This window comes from Jaculus jaculus, chromosome X (assembly GCF_020740685.1).
Source record: "Jaculus jaculus isolate mJacJac1 chromosome X, mJacJac1.mat.Y.cur, whole genome shotgun sequence".
Classification (NCBI taxonomy): domain Eukaryota; kingdom Metazoa; phylum Chordata; class Mammalia; order Rodentia; family Dipodidae; genus Jaculus; species Jaculus jaculus.
This window is the reverse complement of record NC_059125.1, coordinates 65,552,998-65,566,827: the sequence shown is the minus strand read 5'-3', so window position 1 is coordinate 65,566,827 and position 13,830 is coordinate 65,552,998.

Genomic DNA, 13,830 nt, shown 5'->3' with positions numbered 1-13,830 from the left:
AAGTGCTGGGATTACAGGCATGCCCCACCATGCCTGGCTTTTTTTAAGTCTTCAGGTGTTTTATAATTTTTCAGACTCTTGTTTTGATGTAGGGCATTTACATGACTGAGATTGGATCTTGTACTTCTATCCTTTATTTCTTTGGAAGCTTTGGCTTTTTTATGTTTCTTATAAAATCAGTATTGTTTAATCTAATGTGATCAGTTGATGGGATTCTGAGTGGTTTGTATGCCAGTGTTTTCATTTGTCCTGTGATTGCACATGTATCTGCACACTCCTATACATAATCATTTATGTGGAATCATGAGGATTTTTCACTTTGTGTCTAGGCATATGTGTGTGTGAACAAATAATAAATATTTGTTGTTGTAGGCACTGAGAAATATGGATTATTTGTTAAAACTGTATAAGGCAAACATCTTGGAAGACTGCCTTGCCTTCACCAAGCCTTAAGTTAGTGAATCATCATTTAATTTTTGCTTAAAGCATTAAATGAATATTTTTAGACAGTGTATTGGCTGATGAAGCAGACATCAATCAGAAGACTTTTTCAAAAGTCTTCAGTCCCCTTTACCTTTAGTTGCTACCCAAGCTAACACATATGGTAATCAATAAGAATTTTTTGATTTGCCTGTTTCTGAACCATTTCTTGATGTTACAAACATATGAAGAATTGCAGACCTCACCAGTCAGACAGCTAGCTCACCTGGACATGGTTAGACACAGATTGTTACCCATTCTGATATCTCCCTCTTTACTTCCTTGCCTCTATTTATCCCCTCTTAAAGATATGGACTACTCATTATGTAGTGCAGGCTGGCCTTGACCTCACTGTGTTTTCTAGGCTGCCTTCAAAATAACTTGTGACTTTTTTGCCTCAGCCTTCCACATACTGCACCATGACTGGCTTTCTGTCTGTATTTTTAATAACACAAGTTTGATGGTAATGACATCCAATTACCACAAGTGTTTTCTTTTTGAGTAGCTGAGAAGTCAGAATTCTTACATTCTCTATCTGTTGACAGTGAAAAAAAAATACATAAAATCACTGAGAATTTGGAACATGAAGATGAACTGAAGTTTATTTCACCCTTCCTCTTTCTGATTTGTAACATGAATAAATGATCCCAAAGTCCATTATCCTGTAAATAAACATAGTCTCATGTTCTTGCAGCTGTATGTAGTCCCACAGTTGCATTGGGTAAAGGGGGAAGTAAGTTTTGGTTAAAGGATGTGGCACAAGAAGAGAGAGGAAAGAGAAATAAAATTATAGGTATTGGGTAAAGGAGAGATTCTTCTCCCTGGACCCTTTGATGTTTGTGAGGCCTATTGACTTTTTATTTAAATGTTTTCAGACCAGACACTGCCCTCTCTCAGTGCTTTACAACTTTCAAAAATGTCTTTATCAGGCATATTTGGGTATCTTCAGATACCTGTGTAAATGTTCAGTATCAAATTTTTTGGTATGTCTACCTTTGTCATGTATGACCATACTTCACGGGTTTAAAACACTAACCTTTGTGAGTTATATTTTGAATTTCATATGTTATGTGACATCATTGATAAGGTCTGATCATACCCACCATTTCAGAACATCTCTAGAGTGAATCAATTGCAACAAGTAGTGTTATGGCAAATGAATGTACATTTCCTATCTAGTGCCCAACACAAGTTCTCTGGGAAGAAAATGTTGAGGAAAATTCATTATGTTGTCCAATTGCTGAATTCACAATATCAAAGTGATGTCAGTGAAAACCAAATTGGAAAGAAATATTTTTCTATCATTCAGGCAGTAACTAAGTTACTTCATGAGCATAGGTAACAGTGAGATATGGACAAATGATTTAGGGATTGATGGATTTTGAATATACATGATATTTGTTTACAGTATAGCAGATGTGATTGTTAGTTTATATAGTTTGATTTTATTAATTGACTATATGTAGGAAGTGCTTGTAAATGCTTGAAAATTTAACAATTGGCTCTCATGGTCAAGGAAATACCAGCTTCAGGAAGGCATTGCTTTCCCCTTTTGTCCAGGAAAACAATTCTTCCAAAGAAGGTTCCCTCAACATTGCATTGCAAGACCAAGGACAATTAAAAACCTTTGTAATAGTATACATTTTTACCAAAAGACAAGAATTTATTATTAATGTTGAGCAGCACAAATAATAAACAATTTTTATGTTGGAATGTACATTACTAAATAGGACCAAACTGTACATAATTAAGTGGTAGGGACACTAGAGTTGGCAAAGTCCACTTAACTTTCTTAAAGTTTAACAGAGGTAAGTGCCATTATATCACTGCATTAGTTAATTTTTTCTTGCTGATGTGACAAAATACCTCAAAAGAAAACAAATTTATGAAGGAAGGATTTATTTTGGCTTGCAGTTTAGGATACAGTTCTTGGTAGGGAAGGCATGGTGGCAGGATCACAAAGCAGCTGGTCACATTCTATCTGCTGTCAGGAAGTAGAGAGACATGAATGTTAGTGCTTAGCTAACTTTCTCTTTTTTATTCAGTCCAGGATCCCAGCCCATGGGGTGGTATCATCCAGGTAGGGTAGGCACCTCAATTATGTTAATCTAAAACCTCCCTTACAGATATGCCCAGAGATGTGTGTCCTAGGTTACTCTTGATCTTGTCATGTCTAAAAATCACAATTTAACTATTGATTCAGGATTTGGGGGTTCATGAGGGGTCTCCAAAACTTATGAACCCCAATTTTGGGCCCTTATACTATTTAACTGAGGATTGATAAAAATGGACTCAATGATGAAGTTTGAATTATTGAATTTATTTAGGGATATTCACAAATTGTGGGGTTTATTGACAGGAAATCAGGATCTAGAAAAGGGTTGGAGCACAGTCACAAGCATGTGGAAGATAGAAAACACACTCATGTGGAAGGCACAGCATAGTTCCTGAGGTTCATTTAAGAGAAATGGAGGTCTAGAAAGAAGGCAGAGCAGAGTAATAAGCATATGGAAGATAGGACCTAGAAGCTTATGTAGGGAGAATTTAAAAAAAAAAAACATGCACTCATGTGGAAGGCACAACATCTGCCCTGAGCTTCCCCATGGAAGAATGTTAAGAGAGCAAGTGGTGATGGTTTAAGGAAGAATAGGAGAGGGAAAGTACAAAAGCAGAAAACAGGAAATTCAGATGAGAAATGGGTAGTAAAGATAGTTACATCCATGGTTACCCAAGTTTAGAGAAATTACAAAACTAGCAGGCCCAAAATTTAGAGGAAATAACTACATGGTAGATCTAGAATGTAAAGGAAGTATACATGTGGTAGACTCAGAGGTTAGAGAAAAATCATACTTGTAATTAAAGTGAGAGGTTACTTCAAAACATATAACAGAGGGAGGCAAGCAGAAAACTACACAGGCCAAGAAATAGTACTCTCCCCTACTCAGGGGAAAGGCAGGCTTACACATGTCCAGACAGACATCACAGGGCACAGAGAGATCAGAGCTCAGCACAGACAAGTCTTTATAACAGATTAAAAATGGATTTTTTTTCAGGAAGACCTATTTTTTTCCTCAACTTTTATTAACATTTTCCATGATTATAAAAAGTATCCCATGGTAATACCCTCCCTCCCCCCACACTTTCCCCTTTGAAATTCCATTCTCCATCATATCCCCTTCCCATCTCAATCAGTCTCTCTTTTATTTTGATGTCATGGTCTTTTCCTCCTCTTATGATGATCTTGTGTAGGTAGTGTCAGGCATGGTGAGGTCATGGATATCCAGGCCATTTTATGTCTGGTTGGAGCACGTTGTAAGGAGTCCTACCCTTCCTTTGGCTCTTACATTCTTTCCACCACCTCTTCCTCATTAGACCCTGAACCTTGGAAGGTGTGATCGAGATGTTACTCAGTACTCCAGTCACTTCTTTCCAGCACTATGATACCTTCTGAGACATCCCAAAGTCACTGCCATCTGAAAAGAGAAAAAGGAAGACCTAATTTGTTTGAAGAGTTAAGGGGTGGACTCCAATGGCCAGCCAATTTAGGTAGTGTGCTGGACTGTGGAGGCATCAGGGTGTGCCTCAGCCATTGTGGATGAAACTGGATCAGACACATGTCCCATTTCTGCCAAGGTGACATCTTCTGGTTCTCTCTTTGGACTCCTATCCCAAACTGAAACTGTCTAAAAGAAGCTAGCTTTCTCCTAAGTCTCCTTCACTATCACAAGTTCAATCCTTTTAAATTTGATATCCAAACATGTCACTTTTAAGCCACAACCACCCATTCTTAATCTGCATAAACCCATGGCCATCTCACAATGCAAAATGCATTCAGTCAACTTCAAAAGTCCACAAAATATTTAACATTCTCAACATGGTGCAAAAGTTCAAAGTCTTTTCTTAGATTCAAGGCAATTGCTTAACTTAAAGCCCCTATAAAGTTAATAAACAAGTTATATACTTTCAGTATATAATGGCACAGAGCAAGTGTTTCCATGACAAATGTGAAGAATGGATTTATAGCCAGAAAAGATGAGTCTAAAGAAGCACCAAAACTAAGCAAGAAAACACACTCCAGTTCAACGAACGATATGTGGGGCTTGTGATGGAATTATTTGGTCTCCAAAAGGATTGCATAGTCTTGTCCCTCCAGCTCTGCTGCCTATAGCACCCATAGCTTCTCTCTTGATCCAGCTCCATTCTGTGCATAAAGCTATCCTCAGTGTACATCTCATGGCTATGGCATCTCCAACATCCTGAAGTATCCATAGCAACTTAGACCACTTTCACAACTTTATGCAGTGGCTTCTTGGAGCCTCCTTGAAGAGACTTCAGCTCTGCCATATATTTCCAAGTATCAACAGCTCTCTGGAACGATGGTATAAGACTCCATAAGACCCTCAATCTTGTAACTTTCATGCCTGCAACAGCAGAATCACATGGACAATGCTGCCAAGTTCTGCTACCAGCTTGAGAAAGCCTGGTTTCCTGCAATCACAGTTTCATTGGTCTCTGTGTGCTTTCTATGCTGGCCTTGGGAAACAACTTCTCTAGGCAGCTGTATTCCAGGAGGGAATCCTTTCCATAGCCTTCTCAGTTTAGGTTCTCTTCTTTCAAAGGTGCTTGGACTTTCATAAGATGAAGTGTCTAATGGGTGGGGTCTTGCCCTTAGGGTACTTTTCTTATTCTTTCAGTACAGTGCAAGAGTTTTCTCTTTAATGGCACTGATTTATTTAACAACGGGAGCTGCTTTCTCAGCTCCAGTCTTGTTTGTAACTCTAAACTTCCTCTGTTACACTTCTAGTGACACATTTTTAATATGTTTTTTCCATTTGTTCCTTTCACAATAGAACTGGATCAGAACGATGAGTAGTTCCCCAATCTTACTCTTGAGCCAAACTTTCATTGTCCATGTTTCTCTCTGCATTCTGGTCTTCTGGCTGCCACCAGCATGTTCATTACATTCTGCTTACAGCATTCTAGAGCTTTTCTAACCTAAACATCCTAATGCTTTCACATTCGTCCCTCAAGCCAGTTCAAAAAGCCTAGGCACACATGGTCAGGTTTATCATAGCAATGGCCTCACTTCATAGTACCAATTTTCTCTATTATTTTTCTGGTTTCTATGACAAAATACCTGGCAAGAAGCAACTTAAATGAGGAAGGATTTATTCTACCTTATAATTCAAGGGTATAGTCTATACTGGTGTGGAAGGCATGCTAACAGAAGCATGGAGCAGCTGGTTACATACAATCCACAATGAGGAAGCAGAGAGGGATGAATGCTTATACTCTCCCCATTTTCTACTTTTCATTCACTCTAGACTCCCAGCACATAGAACAGTGCTCATCACAGTTAGGTTGAATCTTCCCACCTCAATTAATCTAAACTAGAACCCCCGTCACAGACATAACCAGAAATTTGTTTCCATAATATTTAAAAAACCCGTTGATGATCAAAATTAAATTAGCACATTCACCACTGTAACCATGTCTCTCCTTAAACAGAGATACATTTTTATGTTCCATCCTCATGTGTAGACAAATGCTGTGTGGGGAATGTGAACTTCTCTATCTTGTCCATTTCTACATTATTCACTCACTCATTCATTCTTTCTTTCTTTTAAAATCTGAATACAGTTTGAAAAGTATTACCAACAAATAAAATGAAGGATGGAAGGCAATATTGAGGAAATACTACATTCAGATAGCAATAAAAATGAGATATAACCACAATTTTCAAGAACTGTGAGACAAGATCAAGAGATTAAAACAAAAATTTCATAAGATAGTGGTATCTGAGATATACATTCAATGCATAAGAAACATACCCAGTGAAATTATAACAGAAAAATCCCCAAATCTAGGGAAAGATAATGTCTTTCACAATTATGACATGTAGAATGTTATTTTTTACCAAAATATGAGATTGTACATCATATCTAAAATTGTAATACTAAAGAACAAAGAAACAGTGTTAAAAGCTCCCAGGGAAAAATTCCAACTAATTTAGAATGGTAAATCCATCAGAATAAAATCAGAGTTTTGAGCAGAAACTCTGAATTCCATGACAGCATGGAATGATATACATCAAGCCCTGAAAATAAACTACCAACCAGAATTACTATATCCATGAAAGTTATCCTCAAAGAAAGTCCCTTTAACCACTGAGCAATCTCCCCAACCCAAAACCTATTCTTTAAACCTAACTGGAGAAACAAAGACTTAAAGAGCAATACAAAGAATTAATGAAACAAACAATTGGTCTTCTGAAACTATAAATAAAATTGATAAGTCCTTATCCAATACAATGGGTGAAGGTTTGGGGCAGGGCACAGGGCTCAGTGTTTAAAATCACTTGCTTGCAAAGCCTGCTGGCTTGGTTCTATTCAATAGAACCCACATAACACCAGATGCACAAAGTGGTACATGGATCTGGAGTACCTTTGTAAGGTTCAAGAAGAAGAGGTTCTGGCATGCTTGCTTGTTTTTTTTTTTCTCTCTCTCCCCCACAAATAAAATGTTTTAAAGAGAGTGAAGGTCAAACTAATAGAGATGAAAGAGTCCATTACAACAATAGAAATAAAATCCAGAGGATAATAAAGGAGTGGTTTTCAAAGTTATGCTATTTCTAAAAGTAATGCATAAGTTCCCAGGCAAATATGATTGATCAAAATTAAAACATGAGTGTATAAAAATAAAACAGATTAATAAATGATGAAAGCAAATCAGCAATAAATAAATCTCCTGAAAAAGAAAAGCCCAAGACCAGGTTTATTGAAAAATTGTCCAAGGTTTATTAAGAAGAATTAATAGCATTACTCCTCAAATAATTGTGAAGTCAGAATTGCTCCAATACCAAAACTATATAAACTATGACATTAAAGAAAACTATAAACCAATTTTCTTGAAAAAAGCCTATTTAACAAATTGTGCTGCAGAAAAAATATCCATAGGAAAAGAGTATCCATCCAGAAGAATGAAACTTAACCTCTATCTCTCACCATGTTTAAAAAAAAATCAAGATAGATCAAAGATTTTAATGTAAGACCTAAAACTTCCAAACTGACAGAGGCAAATATAGAGGAAATACATCAAGGTATAAATATAGGCAAGAACATTCTGAAAGGATATGAATAACCCAGGAAATAATAGCAAAAATTTATCATTAGAATTGCATGAAATTTTAAAATGTTTCTACACAGCAAAGGAAACAATGTAGTGAAAAGATAGCCTATAAAATGGGAGAAAAATCTGACAGCTATACATCTGACATGGGATTAATATCTGGAATTTATAACTAACCCCCACAAAGCATCACTAAAAGCCCAAGTAATCCAATCAATAACTGAGCAAATAAACTGAACAAAAGTGCTCAAAAGAAAGACAAATGGCCAATAAATGTGTGAAAAATGCTCATAATCTGTAGCAATCATGTATTTGCAAATCAAAACTATATTGATATTCTATATCATCTAATAATGATGGAGATTAGTAAAAAATGAGCAGCAACAAATATTGGAAAGGACATAGAAGAAAAGAAGCCATATACACTCTTGGTGGGAATGTAAATTTGTATAGCTACATGGAAATAAGCATTGAGTTTTCTCAAAAAATATAAACAAAATTGCCATATAATTTATTATACCACTTCTGGGTATAAACCCAAAGTACTCTAAATCAAAACACAAGAGAACTAACTGAACATCTATGTTTATTGAGGCACCAGTCACAGTAGTCAGCCAAATGTGGTAGCATATATCTATAATGCCAGCAATTGAGAGGTAGATGCAAGGGGATCAGGAGTCCAAAGTCATTCTTATCTACATAGGGAATTCTAGGCCAGACTGTGCTACATGAGACTGTTTCAAACAAACAAACAAAAAAAACCCAAAAGTAATACATTACCATCAACAACAACAAAACCCCCTACATAAACATAATAGTTAAGGTGTAGCATCAGCCAAGATGAAAATACTATATATATGATGAATCTTATTCAGCAATAAAGCACAGTCAAACTATGGCATTGACAGGGAAGTGGATGGAACTGGAGATCATCATGTTAAGTAAAACAAAGCAGACACAGAAAGACAAATGCTTCATGTTTCTCTCATATGTAGAGTTTAGATTAAATACACACACACAGTTGTGTGTGTGTGTATGTATGTATGTGTGTAGCGCAAGTAGAATGGGACTTATCATAGGTTACAAGATTGGCTTATTTAGTATGAAGGTAGAAGGAGGATCATATATAGAGAGATGTACCAATGAAGGAGGAAGAAGAAGTAAGATGGGAGTTTGTAGAAGCAAATACAATCTATAGATATAAGAAAGAGCATTATTTTATACATTAAGTTTAAAAAGACATCCAATAAGCTAAATGAAAACACAGGTGTATAGCCAAAACATTCCTCAAAACAACAAAAAGAAAACAGAAGACTAAAATATGGAAGACTCATCTTTCTTGACTTTAAACCATATAATATAGCTATAGTAATCACAATACTCTGGTATGGGCATAAAAACACATAGGCTAAGGATACACACTACAGAGTTTAGAAATAAACCCTCATTCATATAGTCTAATGACCTTTGGCAGGGTACCAAGCCTACCTAATGAAGAAAGATAGCCTCTTTAACAAAACATGTTGGGAAAATCACAGGCAAAGAAGAAAATTAGAACCTTCTCCACATCATATAGAAGCATTTATTTAAAATTGATTGAGAGGGGCTGGAGTGATGGCTTCGCTGTTAAGGCACTTGTCTGCGAAAGCTAAGAACCCCGGTTCAAGTCCCCAGGACCCATGTAAGCCAGATGCACAAGGGGGCACAAGCATCTGGAGTTCATTTGCAATAGCTAGAGGCCCTGGCATACCCATTCCCTCTTTCTCTATCTGCCTCTTTCTCTCTCTGTCAAATAAATGATAAAATAAAACAAAGAAAAAAATTGTTTAAGATTGATTGACAGAATAAACTTAAAACAAGAAAAGCAAAATCAGGGAAATGTGATTGCAGGAAACTTCAAATTTTATCATTGCGTCAAAGAACACGCCAACAGAATTAAAAGGCAGTGTATGGGAAAATAATTCCAAACCATGTATGTGATCAAGGGTTAATGTCTAAAATTGAAAAAGTATTGCAATGCAACAACAAATATCTTAACCCACTAAAAAGTCTGGCAAAGTTCCTAAATGATTTTTCCCAAAAAGTGATGTACAAATGGCCAAGAAACATAGGGAAAGATGGGTGACATTGCTAATCACTACTGTAATGAAACTCAATACCACAGCAGACTACAGCACACCTAATGGATGACTATTACCACAAATGCAGATATAGGCGTTGGTGAGGATGTGAAGAAATTGAACATTTTGGGTACTATTGGTGAAGATGTATATTGGAACAGACTTTGTGGAAAATAGAATGGAGGTTTGTCAAAAAAAATTAAATATAGAAGTGACATCCCTCTCTGGTTATACATATCCTGCCCCCATTGAAAGCACACTACTAAGGATTTTATCTGCACAGATGTGAGTGTAGCAACATTATTTACAATTACTTAGAGTTGAAAATAACCTAAATTTCCATTGAAATATGAATTAATAAGCTAAATATGGTCTGCACACATAAGGACATATTACTCAGGCTTAAAAGGAAAAGGCATTCTGACACATGGAATGATGTGTATGAACCTTGAAAGCATTATGCTAAGTGAAAGAAACCATAAATAAAAACAAGAACTATCAGTTTCCATTTATATGAGTTATCTGAAGTAGCTAAATTCATAGAGTAAGAGAGTAGAAAGATGGTTACCAGGGGCTATTTAGAGGGAGAAAATAATTTGTTGTTTAATGGGCACAGTATTCCAGAATTCATGATAAAAGCTTCACAATCTGCTTCATAATCATGTGAATATGTGTAAGTATTACTGAGCTTGACCACTTATAAAATTTAAGATGGAAAAGTTTAAGTTATGTGTTTTTACTCTACAATAACACAAGTGAAAAATTTACATATTGCCTCATTAATTGGAAATGTCATCTTTGTCATGCATAAAACTTGCTTGTGCATGGGAATTTACTTTTGGATTTTCTATTCTATGTATGCAACAATAGTAAATTGTTTTAATTTATAGAACTCAGATTTCAGGATGACAGTTTGTGATCCTGGTAACCTTAGTCATCTGCCTGCTTCAAGCATATTTTTGGATTTTCAGTTTGCCTTTTTCTTGGAACAACATAACAAAAAACATTGAAGCTGTTTATGTGTTCAGTGTGCTTTAAGTATTGAAATTACTGTTCTAGAAGCAATTGCTTGAATTTATGATCAATTATGATTGAAATAAGCTATTTCAGAATAAGTTTAGATTTACATCAGAGTTGAAGGATGGTAGGGTGACTTCTCAAATCCCCTGTACTATATTGATTGCATAAGATACTATTATGCATTTGTATCACAGTTTTGACATGATGTTGAAACATTTTCACCTATGTTTTTCAATCACTCTGCCAACAAATCCTGTTATCTTTCCATTTTCCCAAATGACAAAATAACCTCAGACTATCTCCAAATGAAAGCACATTTGAAATGATAAGTTTAATGTCCACTGAAAGCAAGTGGTACAAAATACTGAGATATACCATTCCAAATATGTGGGCTAAAATTCATTATGCTAAATAATACTCATTTCATAAGAACACATACAGACAAAACTGCAGATATGAAATTACACACATGAACCTGGAAGAAAGTGGTAATGTCAATAAAATGTGAATTTAAAGAAGAAGGGAGGGGCATTGAAAAGTTAAAAGAGGGGCTGGAGAGATGGCTTAGCGGTTAAGCGCTTGCCTGTGAAGCCTAAGGACCCCGGTTCGAGGCTTGGTTCCCCAGGTCCCACGTTAGCCAGATGCACAAGGGGGCGCACGCGTCTGGAGTTCGTTTGCAGAGGCTGGAAGCCCTGGCGCACCCATTCTCTCTCTCTCTCCCTCTACCTGTCTTTCTCTCTGTCTGTTGCTCTCAAATAAATAAAATAAAAAATTTATAAAAAAAAAAAAAGAAAGAAACCACCACACTGATTTAAAAAAAAAAAGAAAGAAAAGTTAAAAGATGACACTCTGCAACAAGTCAAGAATTGGCTTTAATTTAACCATCAACATTTGAAACCATGAAATCCAAGAAAGCAAACACCAAAAATATCTTAAACTGAGGTGGGCATGGTGGTGCATGCTTGTCATCTCAGCTCTTTAGAGGTAGATTCAGGAGAATCAAAAGGTCAAGGCTAGCCTTGTTTACTAGTAATATTGAAGGCAGCTTGGGGAACATGAGACCATGTTTCAAAAAAAAAAAAGAATAAAAAAAAGAGAGCTGGTGAGATGTCTCAACAGGTAAGAGCTCTTGATGCACAAACATGAGGACCTGAATTTGATTCCCAGCACACCCTCCCCCCTCCAAAAGCCAGGCATGAATGACTGTCTGTGCATGTCTGTAACCACAATGCTGAGGTGGTGGTGAGGTTTCCTAGTCAGCCAGTTTGATTGAAAAACAGCAACCTTCAGGTTCAGTGAGAGACCCTGTCTCAAATATAAGGTGGAAGAGTGATGGAGGAGGACATTTGATGTCTTGCTCTGGCCTTCACATACATGTAATCAAGGTGCATGTATATGTATACACTGTGCGCACACACACATGTACACACACACTACACACAAAATACATGAAAAATCTTGAAATGAACTTCCTGATCTAGCACCAGTGGACTACATAATTCAGATTCCACTGAAACAACCTACATACAAGGATACCAACATCTCCCAAATCACAAGGCAAGTGATGAGAAACTACCAGGCCAAGATGCTAAAGAGGTACAGACAGAGAGGTCTGCCTAGTATTAGATGGTCAAAATTTGCCAAGTTACTGGGAGAATGCTGAGTGTGAGCTGTGTCTTCTTGCACCCTCCTGAGGCCAACATGACAAAGGAAAGTCTAAGAGGCTGGCAAGGGTGGTACACTGTGCTCTAGTCTGCAGCAGGGAGCAGTAAGGGACACAGCCCATGCACTGCAACAGCCCTGGGGAATCTCAGGGAATCCCAAGATGTAAGTCTCACAGGTCTGATGTCACACTAAGGTGATGGCAGTGGGCTGGTGCTCTAAACCTCCAGGAGCAGCAACTGAAAAAAATCTTAAAAGGAAGTGTATTTTCAAACAATAATTATGAGCCATTTTTAGTTATTCATGAGCAATCATTTAAGAACTTCATCCACATGGTCTTGCAATTGACACATTTGAAAACATCAAGAAATAAACTTTCATTGCAAATTAAAAGCATGATTTGTAAAAATCTCAACTTGACCAGGGTTGAAAAGTTCAAAAAACCTTTAAATATATTGAGGAAAAGCACATTTAAAAACTATGTTTGGGGCTGGAGAGATGCCTTAGTGGTTAAGGTACTTGCCTGCAAAGCCAAAGGACTCAGGTTTGATTCCCCAGGACCCACTTAAGCCAGATGCATAAGCCACCTTATGCATCTGGTGTTCATTTGCAGTGGCTAGAGGTCCCGGCATGCCCATCCTCTCTCAAATAAATGAATAAAACTACTTTTTTAAAACTATGCTTTAGCCAGGCATGGTAGCCCACACCTTTAATTCAAGCACTCAAGAGGCTGAGGTAGGAGGATTGCTGTGAGTTCGAGGCCAGCATGAGACCACATAGTGAATTCCAGGTCAGCATGGGCTAGATCAAGACTTAACCTCAAAAAAAAGTAAAGAAAAAGAAAGAAAAAGAAACAAAAACACTATAGGTTTTATATAAAAAAATACAATTTATGATAAAATATTTAAAAATCCATGCTACATAGCAAATGTACATAATTCTAGATAAATGAGCAATGCTCTAAAAACAAGCCTGTAAGGTTTCCAGCTTCAATATCTTCTTTATTTCCTCTTGCTGAAATTGCATATTCATTTCCTTTTGGCATATTGTTTGCTGGATGGTGGTTGAGATGTTAACCCAGAATTCTCTCAACTTCCTTTTCCTCTCCATTGCAGTCTTCTCTAGAGTGCCTTTGTGTTTGTGCAAACATGGTCCATAACCCTGATACATCTGTGTCTCACTGGTCTATTTTGTTGTCCTGAGCCCTGGTTTCAGCACCCTCCATCAGTTGTCTCAGCATCCAAGTGTTGAAATTCTACAGTTGGTGCCTGAAGAGTATCCACATGTATTGCTGGGCTAAACCTTCATTCCTTTCCTCATTATTACAATTCTGGTGGTTATGGTAGTATTGCTATGATGTTGATTGCATCTAAGATGCTTACTGTATTATTCCTATTTATTGCCTTAAAATGATACTCCA